This window comes from Balaenoptera borealis (assembly GCF_965194805.1).
Source record: "Balaenoptera borealis genome assembly, chromosome: 21".
Taxonomy (NCBI): domain Eukaryota; kingdom Metazoa; phylum Chordata; class Mammalia; order Artiodactyla; family Balaenopteridae; genus Balaenoptera; species Balaenoptera borealis.
The window spans coordinates 3,782,463-3,805,027 of record NC_138880.1 but is presented as its reverse complement, the minus strand read 5'-3'; the positions used below and the strand labels follow the sequence as shown (position 1 = coordinate 3,805,027).

At 41.3% G+C, this 22,565-nt stretch overlaps 1 protein-coding gene across 12 annotated transcripts in view; it reads right to left on the bottom strand.

The window, feature by feature from the left end:
- SLC20A2 (solute carrier family 20 member 2) overlaps nucleotides 1–22,565 on the bottom strand; it is a 105,783-nt gene that overhangs the window by 73,909 nt on the left and 9,309 nt on the right. For 2 of the 12 annotated variants that reach the window (XM_082374713.1, XM_082374712.1), the window contains exons 1-2: nucleotides 11,527–11,672; nucleotides 10,810–11,018 (exon numbers count right to left, since the gene is read on the bottom strand). The exons of 5 other annotated variants lie outside the window; for them this stretch is intronic. The gene's annotated coding sequence lies outside the window, so the exon portion shown is untranslated. Of the gene's footprint in view, nucleotides 1–292; nucleotides 637–10,809; nucleotides 11,019–11,526; nucleotides 11,673–12,278; nucleotides 12,479–12,524; nucleotides 12,695–22,565 lie in introns of those variants that run through there. 5 more of the 12 variants (XM_082374711.1, XM_082374715.1, XM_082374719.1 and 2 more) reach the window with 4 other exon arrangements.

Here is a 22,565-nt window from a genome sequence, read left to right as displayed (position 1 = left end):
TTAATCAAATATTTGAGCAGATAAAGTATGCAACAATCCACAGATTGCTTTTGCAAAGATAAAAATAGTAAGAATCACATACTTTCTCTTGGGAAAATGGAGTAAGGCAGGTTTCTTGCATTAGGATACATTTAAGGAAAGCCCTTTCGCCACCATTCTTAGAAGCCTCTAAAGTGCCCACCCCAGAGCTCCCAGTTTTCCCAAGAGATAAAAAATTACTATGATAGCAACATTAGGAAGATTTAAGGAGAAAAGAACAAAGAGAAATCTGAAAGATTTACCCAGTACTCACAAGTACTTTCAAAGGAAATCGGGGCTGCAATTCTTCAAAGACTGCTCTCTGGGGATCACCAACAACCTGAGTCTAAAATAGACGCCTCTCACATGGGGCGGAGAAGTCACATTTCAGCTTGCTAACTTCTACTTGGGTAAACAGGTTTACAACTCATAGAACAAACCCTGGCTAAAATTAACTGCACGGGCGCAGCGGGCAGGAACTCGCTGATCTGCATCATGCGTGCGGGGATTTCTTCGCTGGGACAACATTGGTGTCCTCTTAATGGGAGATCTGGCCAAGGGGCGTGCCCTGGGGAACAATACGGAGCATCATGATTATGCTAATTATTGAGTTCAGTCCCATGGTGCCATCTCCTTTTACGCTGTTTTCCTGTTTTCACAAGTACTGACAGAGGGAGAGAGAGTAAGCTCTTTTTCACAGCAGGCGTTCACTTGATTTTTAAGCACTTTCAAATCAGACAAAACTTTGGCAACAAGGTGGCAGTGCTGTATGCTTTTCACAAGGAAAAACCAAGTCAAGGGATATTCTGTCAGATTATTTACACAGCATGACTAGACGTGGTACTACGTGAAATTAAACAGGCATCAAAGACACATACCAGTAAGTCTACCAACAAAGAGCGGTAAATGAAAGCTCTTTTCTTGATATATAATGCACGAATTTTGTTTGCTTTCTGGCTTTGTCTTCTGCACCTCCCAAGGAGTCGCTATGAGGATACAGGTTCACTAATAAATTACAACTGAGAACAAATATCTCAAATATTTGCAAAAGGCATCGTCCTTAGCAAGAAGCATGTTGAAGTGTATTTAACTGCCTTGCCTGGCTGTCTGGAACTGGTAAGTTGTCCTTTATAGGTGACAGACCATCTATCAATCGTGTTGAAGCTCAAGTTGACAGTTAAAGACCCCAAGTACATAGCTGATATTCAAAAGAAAATTAGAAGTAACACGGAACTTTCTTTGAAAAACACAAATTGCCTTAATAAGTACAACTTGGATCAAAGACACAGAACTGCTTATCTACTCAAGATGGTTCAGACTAGTTTGTGTAGATATTTAAGTTCTTATGACATATTTTGCTCTTACTGGACACTTTATGAGAGCTATCCAGGCACACTACAAACATCAATCAAATCTCCAAACATCTCCGGGAGATGTCATTTTCCCATTTTGTTTTTTAAACAGATGGGTAAACAGGGAAATTCAATGCCTTGTCCAGCGCTTCTCACTGAATCAACACGGGATTATTCCACCCCTGCTCCTAACCTCTCTATGACATGTCTTCCATGTTAACTATTCAGCTATAATCCTGCAAATCTTTTCAGAGCTGTTTGTTTTCCCAATTTTAAAATGTCGTATGTCAGTTTAGATTTCAAGAGATTTATTCTGCTCAGCTCCCAAATCCCAGGTCTGAGCTCTGAGGCTCACACCCCAACTCCCTGGTACAGGCAGGTGACATGGACCCCTAAGGCCTGGCTGTGTCCTTATGAAGCACTGGCCACCTGTGGCACGCCACCCAAAGCGGCGAACGGGTTGGTTTTCACTGGCCTGAGCTGGCAGCCACCAGCACAATCCCCCTCCCGGCTGTTTACAAAAACTGCTGGCTGCCAGTCTGGGCGTCCACCCCCAGGCCCAGCCTTCGGCGGCCACAGCCAGCACGAGCTCACCCCCGTGAGATGGTAGCTGCCCTGCACTCACCGTCCCAACCCCAGTCGCTGGAGTGGGCCCCCCACTCTGCGCCCAAAGGAAAGAACTTATCGGAGATGGCTGACCTCTGATTAACATGGTCAGTTCTCAGTGATCCACAGCGAACTGACTCCGGAATTCTTCATGCCAAAGGAGGACATCAAGAGGCTATTTTTGACACAATTATCCTTATCCTATTATGTCATAGTTCAGTCAAAGAGTTTCTAAGCCAAAACATTATTTCTAGCCTAAACTGAATAAAAGAAAAAAGCCAATACACCATAAATACTTATGCATAGGATCTGGCATCGGAGAGGGCCAAGATGATGGACCCACACCCCTTACGCTGAAGGCAGGGGACGCCGAGCAGTTTTCCAGTTCCTCACGTGTCAAATATGCTGAGTATGACCCCACTGTTGCTTTCAACAGAGGCCACACCTGTTCCAAAATGCAAGAACGAAAACATTCCAAAGAAAATAGTGTATCCTCCAATGTACGAGTCACCCTGCTGTTTCCTTTTCATTAGTGAAAAGAATGTGAGAGTCAAGTGTACTCTTGTTCCAGGCATACCTGTGACAGTAGAGAAAAATCTCTGTGCCTCATTTTAAAGCAAGGTAAAGCCTCCCGTTCGCTGTCATGAACTGTGGGTGGCAGGGATGAGACAGAGCTATGCGCATGGGGGCCGGTGCCTAGGGGCTCTTCAGTCCGACAGACCCATGAAATCCAGACAAAGACAACTGTTCTGACGAACTCACGTTCCTGGACTGGCCTGGATAACGACCCTCCGGAGCAGCTACCTCTATAATTTAAAATTTCCTAGTCACATTAAAAAAGTAAAAATAAACAGGTGAAAGTAATTTTAATAATATTTTTACTTAACTCAGTACATCCAAGATGCTGTCACTTCAACATGTAATGAATATAAAGATCGCCAGTGAGAGGGTGGGAGAAATGGAAAGCTGAGGAACTCAAGACAAACAGGAAGAAAATGACTCAGAAAAGAGAAAGGACTAAAAGGAGGACAAACAGACCAGAAGGAGGAGAGATGAAAAGAAGAAAAGCGTTTCTCCCTGGGCATGGAATCGAGTTATAGAATCCTGTAGCAAATACTGTTCCCGGAATACTGGAATGTTGCCGTTCCGGGACGTGCTTCTGAGGATACAGAAAGGAAAGACAAGGTCTCGATGTCAAGGAGCTCACGGCTGAGTGAGAGGGACGGATCCCCCAGCCCCAACCTGGCAAATACACGGTTCTGGTAAATAGGGCGATGCAGTTATGTGCCGTGGGCCATGGGAGCACAGGGAGGGGGGCAGCTTCATTTTTAAATCAAGGTTATTTCTAATGAAATTTTTTTATTGAAGTATAGTTGACTTTCAATTTTGTGTTAGTTTCAAGTGTATCGCAAAGTGATTCAGTTATATACATATAGATATTTCTTTTTCAGATTCTTTTCCCATATAGGTTTTTACAAAATATTGAGTAGAGTTCCCTGTGCTCTACAGTAGGTCCTTGTTGTTTATCGACTTTATATATTGCAGTGTGTGCATGTTACTCCCAAATTCCTAATTTATCCACCCCCACTGAAATTTTAAATATATGTCCTAGAATATTTCAGGATTCTGAATTTTATTTTGGAATCTAGAAGAGTCATAGATAGATTATTCCAAAATATTTAAAAATGACATCTGGAACCAGCAGTAAAGTTTCCCCTCTGAGTTATTTATCATCTTCAAATTACACCTGGTTATTTGGCCTAACTAGTGAAGGTACAGGGCAGGGAAAAAGTAGGAAGGGGGAAAAATTCACATCTCACCACGGTCCCCAGTTTTTCAGAGGATGAAATAAAGTACTCAAAGGCTTCGTGCTGAAAAAAACATCCCCAGCCCACTGGGGAGAAAGTCTTCTTTGGACGATAACTGGGGAGTCAGTAAGACCTGGTTCAAAAGGCAGCCCCACCCCCCAGCTGTATGACCCCAGGCAGCTCAGTGGGCCTGTGAGTCTGCTTCCTCGCCACCCATAAAACAAGGGCGATGGTGCGACATCAAGGGGCAGCGTGAGGACTCCGGGCCGGCCAGGCACCCGGTCAGGCACGGCCACGCACGCGCTCTCAATAAACCACTGTGCCTTTAGGGTCGCACCCTTCCCACCTTCAGTGCAGTCCTCGCTGAAGATCGGTTTGGGATGTCACTGAGTGAGGATGAAAGCCTCCCTACTTTCATACTTCAAAGCTTCAAAAAAGACAAAGTTGAAAGGGGCTTCAAACAATTGTTAAGTATTTCAGGGAAGCCAGGGTCTGCAAACTGTCTCTGAAAACCCTGTAGCCTGGACAGCCTGCTCAGTTCTCCTCTATTAGAGCAGCTCAGGCTGCAAGCCTAAGGCTGGATCAGAAGTTAGGGACCCTGACCAACAGTATGCACACATTTCATATCTGCTAGGTGGTGCAGTAATAGCCCCCTATCTGTTCCTGCCTCCCTGTAGCCACACCCTGGGGGAGCCCCTGCCCACACTGACCCTGCGCTTGGCCTGCAGACATCACCCAAACACTTAAGTGCGGGCCCAGGGGAGCCTGCCCCGTCCTGCTGCACTTCGGAGCCCTGAGACCACCACCTGGAGACTCCCGGCTAGCCTTCTGAGGATGAGACCACGTGGAGCACAGACTTGCCCTCTGCCACTGAAGCCCCACCCCGGGCACCCCGACGGGCCAGGAGGCCATCCCAGGCCATGCGGCCCCAGCCAAGCCACCAGCTAACTGCAAAGACCAGCCGGGCTAGCTCCCACCAGAAGAGCCACCCGGGTGACCTCCCGAACTGTGAGACGGAAGGTTTCCTTTTCCCAGCTGCTAGAATTAGGTGGCTTGTTATATAGCAAAAGCTCACAAATATACAATCTTCAAAAGGTCTGTAATAGTCCATCCCTTTACTTCCAAACGAAATCCTCTAAGACTAATCTACGTCTATCTTACTCTTAAAAATTCACAATTCTAGCTTTAAAAAAATCCACAATTCTGATTACTACATTTACTTTGTCATCTCCACTATCACGTTAATCAAACTAAAATGAAATAGTGATATGGTCTGATGATAAAATTGCTAAAATGTAAGTGCTCTATTTATTTCATCCTATAATTGGAAACAAATATAAGTGGCCTTCGATGCTACAACTCTCTGTGCTAAAGTAATGACTTCTCCATCCTGGCCTTCAGAGTGATTACATGGGCAGAGTTCATAGCCTTTCAGTCTGTCTTAATACTTCAGAAATGGATTAAGAGTACCATTTACACACACATGAGCAGAGAAATCTGACTGAAAGAATAAACCACTTTTTCTTCAGCATTTTTTGCAAGTTAAAAATATACATACACATAGTAGCAAGTTCAAGACAGTTCTTTTTTAAGCCTTTGATAAACAGCTAATTCTGCATAATTTATAACATAATTATATCAGGACTATGAAAATAAAGGCAGCATTATTACTGCTGTTGTTTGAATACCTATTTTAACAGAGTTAATTTTTTAAGTATCTTAGAAGTCTCTGGGGAAAATTTATCCTCACCAATACATTCCTAATAGTCATCCATTTAACAAACACTTGTTAAACAACTGCTTCCTGCCACTAAGAAACTCCCGAGCATTTGCAAGATTTGAACAAACAGCAGGCTGCCCAAGACTATAGCAGAAAATGGTGTTAGTGACAGTTCTACCTTCAAGAGGCTTATAATCTGATAGGAGACGTGACAGTACATATATATAAACTTTCTACCATATAAGAGGGTAATCAGTAAGCATCCCAAAGGGTAAAAATCCTTTCCAATAGGAATCTAAGAAAAGAAGAGGCTTCTAGGTGGGTTAGTCAAGTAAGGCATCTTGGAGAAAGTGGCATGTGAATTGAGCCTCTGCCTGCTGATAAGCTTTCAACAGTAAAAGGAGTGGAAAGAACATTATACAGAACCAACAACATGAGCAAAGACGGAGAAAAAGGAAGGCTGTGATGCATGTCTGTAGAATGTATGTCTGGGAAATGGATTTCAGCTCTATCAATTAATAGCTGTTTAGACCACTAATAAAGTTCCTTAATTTCTCCAAGTTTATGCTGTAAAGTGTCCAATGATTGTACGGAGTCCAGAGCAAGACTGCCCGGGTTCCTTCTAGTTTCATCACTTAATAGTTGTTGACCCTGGGCAATTACTCTCTCTGTGTCTCAGTTTCATCATCTTTAAAATGGGCATAACAATATACAAGTTTCATAGGGTGATTATGAAGATTAAATGAGTTTATATTTGTAAAGCATGCAGAACAGTGCCTGGTGCTTAATATATAAATATTCTGTTAAATAAACAAACTCATGTTTATGCATACATAGCAAGATAGATAGATAGTTAGATAGCTAGACCAATAGACAGATGTGTATCAATACAGAAATACAGATATAGCTGTATCACCAAGGACAGAACGTGTATGTAGTAGGTGCTAGATATATTTAATTTTTTCCTTCATCTGAAGTTCACAGAGCACTGTACTAGAACACAAGGGTCAGCCATGTTTTCCCGTGCCTCAACATTAGCCTCCACTCAGAAGATCAGAGACTGTCCCTCCTCTTCTCTCTTGGGGCAACGGTTGTGCACATGAGATGCTAGGTTTAAACTGCTAGACAGACACAGCACGGCTTCCAGATTCAAACAAAGCTGTACTAATGTCTCATGTAATAAATGTACCTTCATTGGAAAAATAAGCATAGGCTCATTAAGTACAATCAGAACCTCTATAATTTATTAGTATTCAGGCTAATCTAAAACAAGAAACCTTAAATGTATTGTAATTTGAGATTTCAGGGGGAAAAAAGTAGACTTAAAGCCACATCATTCAAAAGGTAGGTTAATGAAATCTTACTAATTCCAGTCTAATTTGGCTTCAAGTAGTTATGTATCCAAACTGAAAACACTTTTAAATGCAGTTTTATTACTTGAACCTATTAACAAATATTAAACTGAGTTCCCTCTGTTTTTAAGATGAGAATACAGATTATACTAAAAAAAAAAAAAAATTGCTACAAGTACTTGAAAGTATTCTGCTGTGTTGAAATAAGTAAAAACTTCCTGCAATCTTACACTATTTGTCTCGAAACCTCTTTTTCATAGATAATGCAGCAGTAAAAATTTCACCCACCACAGATCAAACTGTATTGTCAATTCTGCACTGGTGAACAGAATGTGAATTAACAAGTTATGCTGAACTGCTAATCGTAAATGCCCACTTCTCAGTTGACTCCATCCAATTATAGGAAAACTATTAAGAATCAGGCAACAAGCTATTAACCTCCAAAACCTTCTGGAACATTAGCACTCAGTATTCATTTCTGTTATTTCAGCCACGCTCTTTCACAAGCAATTAAGCCAACTTCAACAGCTCCTACAATCTCTTTCAGGGTAAGGACTAAAAGAGGGCTGTAGGTGAGCTCTTTAATACAGCCTTGATGCTGGGTTCATTCGAATCCCAACTTCACTGCCTACTAGCTTAGCAACCATAGGCAAGTTAACAGACTGTTGTAAAAATGAGTCAATGGACATACAACACTCAGAACAGTACTTGGCATGGATTTTTTAAAAAAATATTTATTTTACCTATGTAAAATAATGATGAAGGGGAATTCCTGTTTGAACCACCTGTACATAGTAGAGAATCTACTTTGGGGCTCTGGGTTTTTACAGGAAACTTGCAGGGTAAAGCTGAAAGGACCCTCATAATAGCAGCCCAAGGCTGCCAGTTTTACTAATAATAATTTCAAGTAAGTTCTCATGGCGCCTGTGTTCCATTCTCAAGTCGCCGAGCATTCGTAAGATGCCTAAGTGTGTGGGAAAACACGACACTTGGTACCAGTTTACCAAGACAGTTGGGAAATCAAGGATTTGCTTTCTAACTTTTAACAGTTTTGTTGTAAATGGATGTGGTCTGTTCTCAACCAGACACACTGAGAAGTGGTCACTTCGGGGGTAAGCAGTTCAAAATCAACCTCAAATTAGAAGAGCTGAGATATTCATAAGAGATTCTAACTTCACTTGGCTACAAGAATCCGGTAGGTGGCTGGTTTCAATAGGGGGACAGAGCCTAGTCTCTTGAGATAAATGTACATGATTCTATCTCTTGAGCACTGTATATTTCATTTTAAAAAGTGCTCCAATGAGGGCTCATTTTTCAGAATATCAGCAATAAACAAGAAAACAGAAGGATTAACAACTCAGCTCTTAAAACTGTAATAGCCCAGACATTATAATAATCCAAGAGGCCATTCTCAGAAACACAGAGACCAGTTCCTTTACACAGACCCTGGTTCACAAAAAGAAGTGTGGACAAACGGTACCAGGGTATTGTGGTTGATTGTAGACTGTGAAACAGGAGACAATTATCCATTTTAGACCTTAGTGCTCACATTGTAAGACTCGGTTTCTTCTTTTTCTTGACATTCTCTTCCTGTCTCTCTAATTGCCAGGAAAGGGTGCATTTCCCAGTTCTTTGAGTCAGATCTGTTTTTAAAAAAATGCTCCTAAAAAATAACTAAAAATTATTCTCTTTAGTTTCACTAATTAAGATCCTTTCATGTCAACTACATTGAAAGGAGGAGTTCTTGATAAATCCAGATTTCTTTAAGGCTTAACATGGGGAATACAGCCAATATTTTATAATAACTATAAATGAAGCATAACCTTTAAAAATTGTGAATCACTATATTGTAGACCTGTAACTTATAAAACATTGTACAACTATACTTCAATTTTAAAAAGTAAAAAAAAAAAACCCTCTTTTTAAATAAGATGATGGACACATAAAAGAGTAGCATACTAATAAATTCCAACTAACACTTTGATTTTGAATAAGAAAATTCTTGTCATTATTCAACTCTAAGATATGATATTGGATTATAGGATAATAAACAGCCAGTTAGACGAAGGGTATTCTAGTTGTTCATACACAGCCTATCAGAAAAACATGCACATCATGATGTCGGACTAGTACTTAATGTTCTCTGTGTAAAAGTGTTAAATAAGCCATATCTTCTCCTAAGAGTGTAGTGGTAGGCCAGTGTACAGGAAAAATAATTAAGATAAAACCCTGAACAATACCCAAAAGAATCTCTCTGAGATCATTCACTAAAGTAATCTCTTTCAAAATTTAATCCTGGGCACTGAAGAAAAGGAGGAATCAATCACATTTAAGTTATGATTCTTTAGAATGTGTTGGACAATTCTGAGATACACTGAGAAAAAAAGTATTAACAACAGCCAAGAGGAGACGGCAGCTAAAACTTAAGGGTCAGAGATGAGATCAAAATTAGAAACATATAATGTCTGGAGAACCGTCCATATAAGGGTATCTTTAAATCAGTAACTAAGTTAGGATAATCCACTAGGCAAAATAAACAGCTGCCATCATCGGAGTGGCTGATTCTTCATCTCTCATTCAGAAACCTCTGTACCATCTCAGGAGCCAAATATGACATGACTTTACGCTCAACAATGTTTGGAGCTATTGTCAAAGCTGGTCTCGACTTTCCTAGTCCCAGATGAGAAACTCATATACTTTGATCTTTCCTTTTTATAAAAGTACAAAAAAGCAACAGTAGAGGATGAACTTCTGCCGAGCCTTCCTCACCACATCTGGTACAGCACATTTACTTACACTCTCCAACCCCGTGGACTTTCTGATTCCCCAGAGTAGGCTGTTTTCCCCTCTCATTTACTTATTCATCAGACTTTCAGGGAACTTGTTAAGCTGGTGCCAAGCATGAGAAAGGTGAAATAAATAAGGATCTTACCTTCTACGAGTTCAGTGTGGTATGGAAGACAGACACAAATAATTGTAATACAGTGTAAGGCCTATAGCAGAAGTTTGCACAAAAGGAGGGTTGCAACTGTCTTTGGGACTTGGGGAGGGTCTGCGACGGAAATGACCAGGCAGAGAAAGAGCGAAAGGCATTTGAGGCAGAGCAATCAGTCCAGGCAAAAGCTCGGACCATGTTCTGAGAATAGCAAAAACTATGTGCCCAGAGTGGAAGTGACAGGATGTGAATGGGGGAAGAGGCAGAAGATTAGGCTGAAAAAGTCGACTGCTGAGGTCCCTAATGTCCCATGCTAACTCGGTGGTCCACTGTCCTGTAGCCCTGAGGCTCTCAACTCTGGCTACACATTAAAATCTCCTGGGAAGATTTAAAACAGAATATTGATGTCTGGTATTTGTTAGTATCAATTAATTGGTCCAGGCTGGGGACTGGGCATTGGTGTTTTTTAACAGTCTTCCCATGTGACTCTGTTACGTGGCTGGGGTGAGAACAGCCACTACAGGCAACAGGGAGTCAACACAAATGTATGCACAGGATGGGGGTGTAAGAACACTAAAAAAATAAATAAATAACTGGGCAACAGTGTGAAGAGTAGATCAGAGGCACACAGACCAGGGGAGGAATGTCAATGGACAGAGGTTACCGAATACAGTCGAGAGGTAAGAGTCTAAGCCAGTAGTTAGTAGTAACCTTTCCTGGGTCACTAGCCTGTGTGAAAGTCAATGATAAAGGTTAGATGCCTTCTCCTCAAGAAAAATGCACCTATGTCAAAAAATAAACACATAATTTCAGGGGATTATGAACCTCTTTGAGCAGTGGACTCAAGTGAAGAAACCCTGACCTAAAAGCAGTGAATAGAAAGAGGAGAGAGAGACTTTTGAGGTAGAATCAATAGCACTGATGACTCCCAGGTGAGGGGAAGGAAGAGGGATTCAGGCTGACGCCACCACTTCTAGCTTTAGAATTGTTAGTGATAAACACGTATTTGTGCACTTACTTAAGTGTCAGGAACAACACTGAGCACTTAACGTGTACTCCTCTCAGGGAATCTTCCCAGTTCTAGAAGACAGATTGCGATCAGGTTCTTCACTGAAGAAACTGAGATTTAGAGACATTAAGGCGCTTGTCCAAGGTCATGCAGCATTAAGTGGTGGAGCAGGAATTCAATCCTCCAGAGCCTGCGGTGCTAACCTCTCCCCGGCACCTCTGGAGGGTGGAGAGGAGACAGGACAGAGCAGAAGTAGATTTAGGATGAGAGGAGGAAGGGGGAGGGGAGGGAACACACAAATTAGTTTTAGACAGGGTGTGTTCCAGATAGCACAAGACATATCAGTGGCACTATCTACTACATCAGGAAAAAAATAGAAAGGAGCTCAAGAGGGGACAGCAGAAGACATAGCAGTAGAATGTTTAGGGAGTCCTCTCCATGAGCTGGGCACCGTGCTAAGTGCTTCTCTCGGGGTGTAAGTGCTATCGTTACCTTCCCTCTACAAGGAAACAGACTTGGGAGATCAGGTCCCAGAGCCAGCAAGTGGTGGAGCCCATCTCCTTAAGCCCTAACCTAAACCTCTCTGGCGCCATAACAAGGAATGGAACCCATGGTCGGAAGTGGCAGCAGCCCCCAAGCTGTTCTAAGACCACTAGTGTGAGATACAGGGTTTTTTGTTTTTTGTTTTTTTAAAGCTTTATAATTAAAACAAACAAACAAACAAACCTTGACAGTATTTATCCATTTCCACAACTGAAAGGATTTTTATATTGTTTCAATTATTGAGGGGCGATAAGAGATATCCGTGTCTCACCCAAGTGAAATATCAGAGCTACATCTTCACAGGGCAGTATGCAGACTTGGGTGCAGGCCTGTGCAGACAACAAGCAAGACACAAATTCCAGGCAGTGTTATTATCATGAGTCAGGATTCAGAACAATTAGTCTAATGAAGATAGTGTCCTATGTTTCCGGAGGCCACAATGAAGCCAGGAAGTGGTGAAATTTCCTTTTTTACTCTCTTTTTGCAGCATGAAAAGAATGTGGCTTTTCTCCTCTCTAAAGAGACAAAAATAAAGTCTTAAACCACACACTACAGGCCTAGACTAGTTACTTCAGGTTTAACAGTGGAATAACTTATGCGCCGCAAGTTTCAGATAAAAACCTGTTATATTTCAACATTTCAGCACCTTTGAAACACCTGTACTGGCAATCATGTAGCCTTTGAGTTAAAACCATCCCCTCTATAAAAGTACTTTAAAAGAGCCTACGATATTATCCTAGAATTTTCTCCTGTTTTGGAATTCAAGCACCTGGGAGAAGAAACATGACAATCCAATTAAAAGGGTTTTGAAGTCCTATGATACAACCTCTCACTTAGAGCAGGAATTCCTTCTACAGCCCCTGTCCTGGTCCCCCATCATAGGCTTGAAGTCATGACTCTCCAGGGCACCCACCCCATCACTGGGGAACTCTCACCAGAGCTGAGAGCAGGTCACGATCCTTTGCCTTGTGATGTCCACGCCTTCACATATTTACTGCGCACTTGCGCGTCCACACGCACCAGCTCTCCACACCACCTTCCGGTCCTGCCCGTCCCCAATGCATGTCGCTCTTCAACACCCTCTCCTTCTGCTCCGACCACCCAACTCCTCCTCCGGTGCTTCCTCCCGTGACTGCACTTCTCAGCCCACCACCGGTTTCCCTCCCCTGCTAATGTCTCACCTAAGCATGGGTCACAGGAGTAAACACATTCACCAGGTGTGCTCTAACATCTATTTTCAGCAGCTGCATCACAGAGAGGCTCACAGAAGCCTGTGGCCAAATAAACTCATGGCTCGTTTTTGTCTCAGGTGCATGTGGGGCAGTCCTCAACTCCTGCAGATGGTTCATCCTGAGGCTACTTCATCTTGCTGATTTTAGAACATTACCACCACCTATTCTTATTATTCTGAATCCAGTCTGCTACGTGTGGTATTAGTCATCTCTCCTAGGTTGATGTCAGCCTTCCTTGAGGCAACAGCCCTGTTGAAAATCTGATGAAAGCCATAAAATGTACACAGTTTTGCAATCAATATCAAATGATTCCTGGACCCCCATGAAGCCCATCCATTGGCCTGTCTAAGGTGAAACCGAAGGAATCCTAGGACCTATGAAAAACACCTATGGTCACTAGAATTCATTCAGATCCATTTCTAAAATAATTGATTCTCCTATCTAATGCCCAACTTAATACCCAGAAGAAGCCAATTAACTGGAATTCAACTGACCTTAACTCACTAATTCTATCAGAGAAGATATCCAGAAACTAAGAAATCTGCCCAAAACCAAACCACAGGTTTTAAGAATATTTTAGACACAGAAGCACAGGCACCTAAAGTTATACATACAAAGATACGTGTTGCGTCACTGTTTGTAGTGGCAAAAAAAAGTGTGTGGGGAGGAACATCCTGAATATCCATCTGCAGGGAAATGGTTGAATAAATTATGGTATATTGAAAATTTTAATTCATTTTTTGGAAACAAGAGTTAGAGCTGATCTATTGACCTGGAGAAATATCCATGATATATTAAGGAGAAAAAGCAAGCTTCAGAAAAATATATTGAGTATGATCCTCGTTAAAAAGCAAAAAACCCCGACAAACCTTACATCCTTAAACATACTTTTCTGAATACAGGAAAAGGTGTGGAAGAATTCACATCTGTGAACATGGGCGGGGGATGAATTCTTTTTTTCTTTGTTCATCCTTGTATACTTTCACTTGTTACGAGCAAATGCTGCTTTTGCAAAGTAATAAATTTTAAAAAGAAAAGAAACTAAATAAAGCTGACAATAGGATCTATAAATAGACTCAGCTCTCTCATCCCAACACTCCAGGCAGGTTTTCTTTTTCTTTGGCTGCACCCCACGACAGGCAGGATTTTAGTTCCCAGATCAGGGATTGAACCCGTGCCCCGCGCAATGGAAGCGTGGAGTCTTAACCACTGGACCGCCAGGGAAGTCCCAGGCAGGTTTTCTAAATGCCTAATTTCTCCAAAAGGTTCCCACCCACAGTATACCCTGGACGAAATCTAACTTCCTTTTTGACTTTTCAGTGATTCTGAGTTTTTCACTGTTTGGGGTACTTGATTCCATGTCACAGGCACTCTTCTGTAATACAGAGTAAAGCTGTGTTTTGTAGAGTAAATGTGTCCACAATTCACAAGTGTGATTATTTTCCCCCTTAGGAAAATACGCACCTCAGCAGAGCCGTAAATAAAAGAAAGGTATGCGGAACCCACATTAGTCCAATACGCAGGAGATGGATACACGAAGCACAAACACTAGCAAATTCCAAGGTGAAAGACATATGAGCAGAGATGCCATTCCTGTTGGTTCAGGGGTTCTCAACCTTGGCTAAACATCAGAATTACCTGGAAGCATTTTTTAAAAATCCCAGTGCCTGGGAACCACTTCCAGAGATTCTAAGTTAACTGGTCTGGGCGTAGGTACTTGTTTCGTTTTTAAAGCTAACTAGGTAATTCAGACAGAGTTAAGAACCGCTGCTTTTTACAGTTCATCCTCTGCCTTCCTTTCTTCCCATCTTTTACAAAGAGCTTTTTCTTTATCAGTTATTTTAAGGCTACATTTGGGAAAGCCAAAATCGATCAACCAGCTGACCCTGTCCCCCGTCCATAATTCCTATCATCCTTATATGGACTTCTGATGACCAAATTAAATAAAGTTACGTAAATCCATGGCTACCACAATTAAGGACCCTTCACATGTCAAAAGAGTATTTGTAGCGTCACCTGAATAATAACTTATTTATTATAAACTTTGGAGACAACGATTTTATGAAACATCTTAGGATGCCAAACATTATGTTGGAAAGCAAAAGTGCCAGCACTATTCTACCGATTATCTGAAATTTTGCCAGACATTAGTCAATTAATGGACTTCCTGGTTTTTTGCGCTACTCTAAGTATTTTTAAAAATTCAGCTCTACCACGTCGCAGAAGATAGATAAAATGAAAAACCATTGCATGAACTATCTCCTCCATTCAAATTTAGTATCTGAGAACAATTATATGCCCAAGAAAATTTTTAATAAAGTATGAAAGGGGATTCATTAACAAAATGAAATATTTATTTAGTACATATTACATTACAGTACAAAAAAGACAGAATTCTGTACTTTGAACACATGCCGCAATTTATACAGAAAGATAGTTTAAAACAAAGGACAATGTATATTATTTATATTATTTATAATGGCTGGTATTAACAAATAATTGCCTTTATATATATATATCTACAAGTGTGGACGGCATTAGCATGCATTTTCAAAGAAGCTTACAATGGTCCATCAAAGGAGTTTTGATCCAGGAATTGCACTCCTAAGCATTTATCCTAGTGAAATGAAAACTCAGGTCCACACAAAACACCTGTATACAAATGCTCACAACAGCTTTATCTGTAACAGCCCCAAACTGGAAACCACCCAAATGTCCTTCCAAAAGACAAAAGGTTAAACTGTGATACATCCATACCATGCCAGTACTCAGCAATAAAAGGGAACAAACTATTGATACACGCAACAGCATGAAGGGATCTCCGGGGCATTATGCCAAGTTAAAAGAGCCAATTTCAAAAGGTCACATGCTGCATGATTCCATTTATATAATAGTCTCAAAATGACGAAATTATAAAGCTGGAGAACACATTAGTGGTTACCAAGGGTTGGTGGGTAGAGGGAAGGTTATAAAGAGGTAGCAAGAAGCCTTGAGTTGATGGGTCAGTTGTGTATCCTGGTTGTGGTGGTGGTTACACAGATCTACACGTGATGGAACTGCACACACACACACACACACACGCCACATATACATGCACACCCTCACAGTCACACACACACACGACATATACATACACACCCACACACAGTCACACACACACACACACCACATATACATACACATACACACCGTCACACACACACACACCACATATACATACACACCCACACAGTCACACACACACACATATACATACACACCCACACCCAGTCACACACACACACGCCACATATACATACACACCCAGTCACACACACACACCACATATACATACACACCCACACACAGTCACACACACACACACCCAGTCATACACACACACCACATACACACACCCAGTCACACACACACACCACATATACATACACACCCACACAGTCACACACACACACCACATATACATACACACCCACACCCAGTCACACACACACACGCCACATATACATACACACCCAGTCACACACACACACCACATATACATACACACCCACACAGTCACACACACACCCCCACATATACATACACACCCACAGTCACACACACACCACATATACATACACACCCAGTCACACACACACACCCCACATATACATACACACCCACACAGTCACACACACACACACCACATATACACCCACACCCAGTCACACACACCCCACATATACATACACACCCAGTCACACACACACCACATATACATACACACCCAGTCACACACACACCACATATACATACACACCCAGTCACACCCACACACACCATATATACATACACACCCACACATAGTCACACCCACACACACCACATATATATACACACCCACACAGTCACACACACACACCACATATACACACCCAGTCACACACACACACCACATATACATACACACCCACACAGTCACACCCACACACACCACATATATATACACACCCACACAGTCACACACCCAGTTACACACACACACCCACACATGGTCACAGACACACACACACCCCCCACATATACATACACACCCAGTCACACACACCACATATACATACCCACACATAGCCACACACACACACCCACACATAGTCACACACACACACCCATAGTCACACACACACACCATATATACATACACACCCACACACCTCCCCCACATATACATACACACCCACACACCACATATACATACACACCCAGTCACACACACACACCACATAGTCACACACACACACCCAGTCACACACACACACCCCCCCCCACATATACATACACACCCACATAGTCTCACACACACCACATATACATACACACCCACACATAGTCACACACACACACCACATATACATACACACTCAAACATAGTCACACACACACACCACATATACATACACATCCACACATAGTCACACACACACACCACATATACATACACACCCAGTCACACACACACACACCACATATACATACACACCCACAGTCACACACACACATACACACACACCCACATATAGTCACACACACACACCACATATACACACACACACACACACAGTGCATGTAAAACTGGAGAAATCTGAATAAGCTCTGTGGATTGTACCGGGGTCTATTTTCCGCTTTTGTTCTGGTACCAGTTGCCTCTGGGGGAAACTGGGTGAAGAATACACGCGAACTCTGTATTTTTACAACTTCCTGTGAATCTAACCATTTCAAAACAAAAAGTTTAAAACAAGTTTGAGGGAATCATGAAGGTGGTGACTTACTTACAATAAACCGTTTTTCTTCATCTAAGTGAAGGTATAAACAAGTAACGGGAGATATACCAGATGGCTGGAGAGGAAAAGATGACGAATGATATTTACTGAGCGTTTATCGCGCACCAGGCACTACAGCTGATCTCATTCAACTCGACGCTCGGCCCAGTGAGGTGGCGGCTGCTAAACAGCCTCACTTTTCAGATGAGCGAACGGGAAGGCAAGAAATTCAGTCAAGGCCACACAGACGGCAAGGAGCGACGACGTCGAAGTTAAGACCATCTCAAAGCAAAGAGGATGATTATTGTACCAAGAAGGGTTTAAAAAGTAGCTTAATATATAGGTAGAGTAGGTGAAATACTACAGACGTAAAACCTTAAATATGCCCACAGCATACCTGCTGAACAGTGTGTCTTCCAAGAACTTAAATCCACAACACACATCAGCCCTGGATAACTGAATGCACTTGACCACAGATGTATTTGAAACTGTGGTTATTTTTTATTTATCTTTTAAACTTTTTCTTAGAAATGAGAAGAAGAGTAACATTGATTTCTCCTCTTTAAAAGGTGCTTGCTGAATGGAAACAGGTAGATAAGAGGGAGCCAAAATTCGGAAATAATACAAATAAGGCACTCAAGATGGGGGGAAATAAAGCTGATTGACTGTCACAAAGCCTATTCATGAAAGAAAAGGGAAAGCTTGCAATCTCGTCAAATGCCAGGCCCGATAGTCTGAATGAGGTTAGAATAAAACCAGGATCCTCATACAATGAACAACAGGGGCTAGCAAGATGAATATTTATTTGCAATAAAATAGTTTTAAATACAATAATGCAGTTAAGGTTGGCTTCAGTATGGCTTAGAAAAAGCAAAAGGAAACTTTCTGCCCTTTATCACTCCATCCATAAATTCAATGCAAATAATAAGGGGGGGGTGGTTGGGGTGGGTAGTGGGTGGCAGTTTTAAACAAGATTGGCCACAAGCTGACAGATAAAGCTGGGTGATAGGGACACGGAGATTAATTCTCAAAGCAGCTTTTGGGACCACTGGTGCCACCTGCACCACCAGCCCTGATCACATGAAAAAAAGCAAAAAGAAGGGAGGCAAGTACAGTGATAAACACACCACTGTTTTCCCAGGTCAGGTGGAAATGCTCACTCCTCAGAAATCTGCTTAAATATCCTTAAGAAAGAGTCAGGGACACCTAAAATGTAAAATGGGCAGTCCTTTTAACACTGCAACTTTTCCTGAATGATCAAAGAATATTTTCATAAATACAGTTTTTGAAGACTGTTCATCACAGGCTTGTTTACAATGGTGAGAAATCTGATACCTAAATTATCATTAAAGAGGGATTAAATATATTATGGTGTACTCTTACAGTGGAATACCAAGCAGCTATGTAAAAAAAGGAAGACAAGAACCCACAATAACAGAGTATGGCAAAGGGAGACAGGAACCAGCTGAAAGCTCTCCAGATGGCCAAAGCTGGAACAATTTGAGCAATACAGTAGTGTTGTGTCAGATTATAACACAAGTATAAATACCCACTGGTCTACACTGATATAAGTAAACGACTGGATAAATGAATACCTGGGGAGAACAGACAAAGCTCCTGGGCTGCAGAATTCCAAACACTGTAGGTAGGTCCCCTGCCCCGCCCCAAAGAGGTGGAGCATGGCCCCCGACTCCTGACGTGGGTGCTGCCTTCTTCCCAAGAGCACAGATGCGAAGGGGAGAAAGAGAGAGTAACTTTGCAGTACAGACACCTGACAAGCGCCGCCTCAGTCAGGATACCAAGGTCAACGTCACACAGACAGTAGGCACCCTTGAAACGATGGGATGAAAATGGCTCTTGGCCCCAGGGGTCTCTCTCCCCCAAACACACAACCCCAGTCGAACCGTGAGAAGAACATCAGCCAAACCCCGGTTGAGGGGCACTCTACAACAACTGACTAGTATGCCCCCAAACTGTCCAAGTCATAAAAAACAAGAAAAGTCTGTAAGAAACTGTCACAGGCACGGAGAGCCGAAGGAGACCTGAGGACTGAAGTATGGAATCCTGGACGGGATCCTGGAACACAAAAAGACAGGAGGTAAAAAAGCTAAGGAAATCTGAGGAAGCATGGACTTCGGTTAATAACGATGTATCAATGCTGGCTCATTAGTTCTGACAAACACACCACACTAAGGTAAGATGTTAATGATCAGGGAGACAGGGAACTCTTTGCGCCAGCTCTGCGATTTTCCATAAACCCAAAACTGTTCTAAAATAAAAAGATTATTTTTAAAAAATGAAAAAGAAAAATTTTCATGAAGATGTAAACTTACAATGCTGTGGAATGATGGCCAATATATAATAAATGAAAGAAGAATTACTAAACAACATGCATGTTATGAATCTATTGTTGCTTTAAAAATATACATATATGTATTTATACACCAAAAAGTCTGGAAGACCAACCATACACCAAACCACATATCTAGTGATTTTCACCACCTCCTTTATACTTTTCCATAGTATTTGGTTTTGTTTTTCCACTAAGCATTGGTTACTTTTAACACTGAGCCTCATTACTCCCACGGTCAAGAACACAGTTGTTTTATTTTTGGGAAAAAGTAGCTGTACAGCATAGAATTAATAGAGACCACCTTAGCTCAAAATAAGATGCATTTATAAAACAGCTAAACTTTACTTTTTCAAGGGGAAATATTTTAAAGGCAGAACAGAAAAGTGATTGAAAGCATGGGATTTCATCAGACGTGGAGTGCAATCCTGGTTTCACCATTTACTGTCTGTGTGACCTTGGGCAGCTCAATAACCTCCCTCAACATCCTCACTTTCACAGTGGGGAGACGTAACGCTCACCACAAACCTATGCATCTGCAGAACTGCCCTAACGTTTATCTGCCTATTTATTTATCAATATAAACACATATTGCACATAACACATAAATGTATATTACATAAATGTATTTCATAACCTCAAATTTTATTAGAAAATTACCTGACTAGTAGCAAAGAGTTCGATGTATGTCAAGAGCCTGGCCCTACTGAGGCCCCATAATGGTTAATTGTTGTTGTTATCAATAATATACAAAAACCCAAGAAAAATTAGAACACTATCAGAAAAAAATCTCATTTCTCAAAGTATATAATATGGAGCACTGAAAGACAAAACCAACACCTCAGCTCGTTCTACGCCATCTGCTGTGATGTCCCAAAGCCCTCCGCTAACTAGACATTCATTAGGGTGATTAAACGTGTTAACATGCCCACAGGACTGCTGTGGAGAATCTTCCAGAGAATACAAGTGAAAGCCACTTGTCTAATCACAGCCAGCTTAAACTAAACTTTGGAATATTAATGCACCAAGTATCCCTTGCTATCGAAATGAATGTAACATCAATACAAATTAACACCAGCCATAAAACACAAACTAAACTGATTTAAATCCCTTGACTGTAAATAAGGAACTTAAAAGATGCTTTAGACAAGACATATATTTTGATCAAAATTCTGGGCTGGTAGTTCTATCCCAATACTGATATTTAAAAATTACCCCAAATACAACACTTATAATACACAAAATTACGACAGAACAGACAAGTCTAATCATGCTATGAATTAGTGGACTTTTATAACAAGACTCAACAACCCAGAACAGAAGAATCATTTGTTTCAAGTGAAAAGTTTACCTGGCCTGGTTTATCCTATGGTCTAGGACATAGACCCAGATTTTAAAGAAATTAATCAACCATAATATAAGCAAAATAATATTAAATCACTGTGCCAATTTTTTCTACTACACTAGAAAATGCAGACTGTTCAGTTTGGTTCTGCTAAAAGAAGTTAATTTAAACAGCTTTTAAAATAACAAAAACATAGATATAATCCAGGAACTAAATTTAGGTTTGTATATATAACCCAGTGTTGTGATTACAACTCTACAAAGACGGATTTTATAACACACTCCAAAGCGTCTGTATCCAATAAATCTTACTCCAATTTTCCTGAGAGCAGTTGTTACGGAGACCTAGCCCAGTGATGTCATTCTAGCTAAACACTTTAAAACCTGTGGCATATTTCTGTCAAATATACTTAACTGTAGCAAATTTTAAATTTGAGAATGGATGTGACGTATGGGAAGAAATCACCGTCACTGAGAACTACACCTGGCAAGTAGACTAAGCGCAATAAACTTCTTTTGGTTAAAAAAAAGGAGGGGCTTGACTACAAGGTTTTTAGTAAGGTTAAGTTTTCCTAAAAACTATAAAAGCAAATTTGAAGTGGGAATTCCAAGCACGTGGGGCAGCAACATTATCTACATAATAAGAGTATGCTCATCTGCACTGCTCTCTACCGGGTGATTCCTTCTCCAATTTTTAAACAATAACTGAATAATGGACCATACTGGCACCTCGTATATATTACCTCATTTAATCCATGTAACATTACTAGACAATTATCACCATTTCAAAGTGAAGACACTGAGCCTGAGTGCTTGCAGTAAGTTGCCCAGTTCACACAGGTAATAAGGAGAGACCAGCAATTACTTCATAATCGCAATACACACACACGCACATCCCCCGTTACCTACACATTATATCTGACTTTTTGAGGTTTTTGACCTCTACTTTCTGACTCTCCCAATTAATCTCTGCCTATGACAGCAGCTACTTACGTATATTTTTGCATCTGCCCTACTGTATTGCAGTCGTTCACTTATCAACATTGCCTACTCAATGATGAGCTTCCGGAGAGAATGGCTCACACCTTATCTCTGTAATCCCAGAACACAGTCCTGTATTTAGCACATCTGCATGCATTTCTTGTTAGTACTTAACAGTGGTTCTGATGTTGATTCTGCTAGCTGCTCATGGGTGGTGAACATTACAGAACCAGCTTCAAGATACCTGCCAACCACTACCTCAAGGAGGGCAGACGCAGGCAGAAAGGAGATTCAATATGATCAGCCTGAATCTGTAGGGCTGTTCTTAACATAGCATTTAGACACTACATTATGTGGCATATAGGGTTTTTCTTCTTCACGTTGAATAAAGCTGTATCTGCACTCACATTAGTCCACCTCCAGTAGTTCACTGCACAAAACGAAATGACAGGACAGCACGACACTCATAGTGCATGCAAGAATGAAGGAAAAATATACGACAATGTAAACCATCAA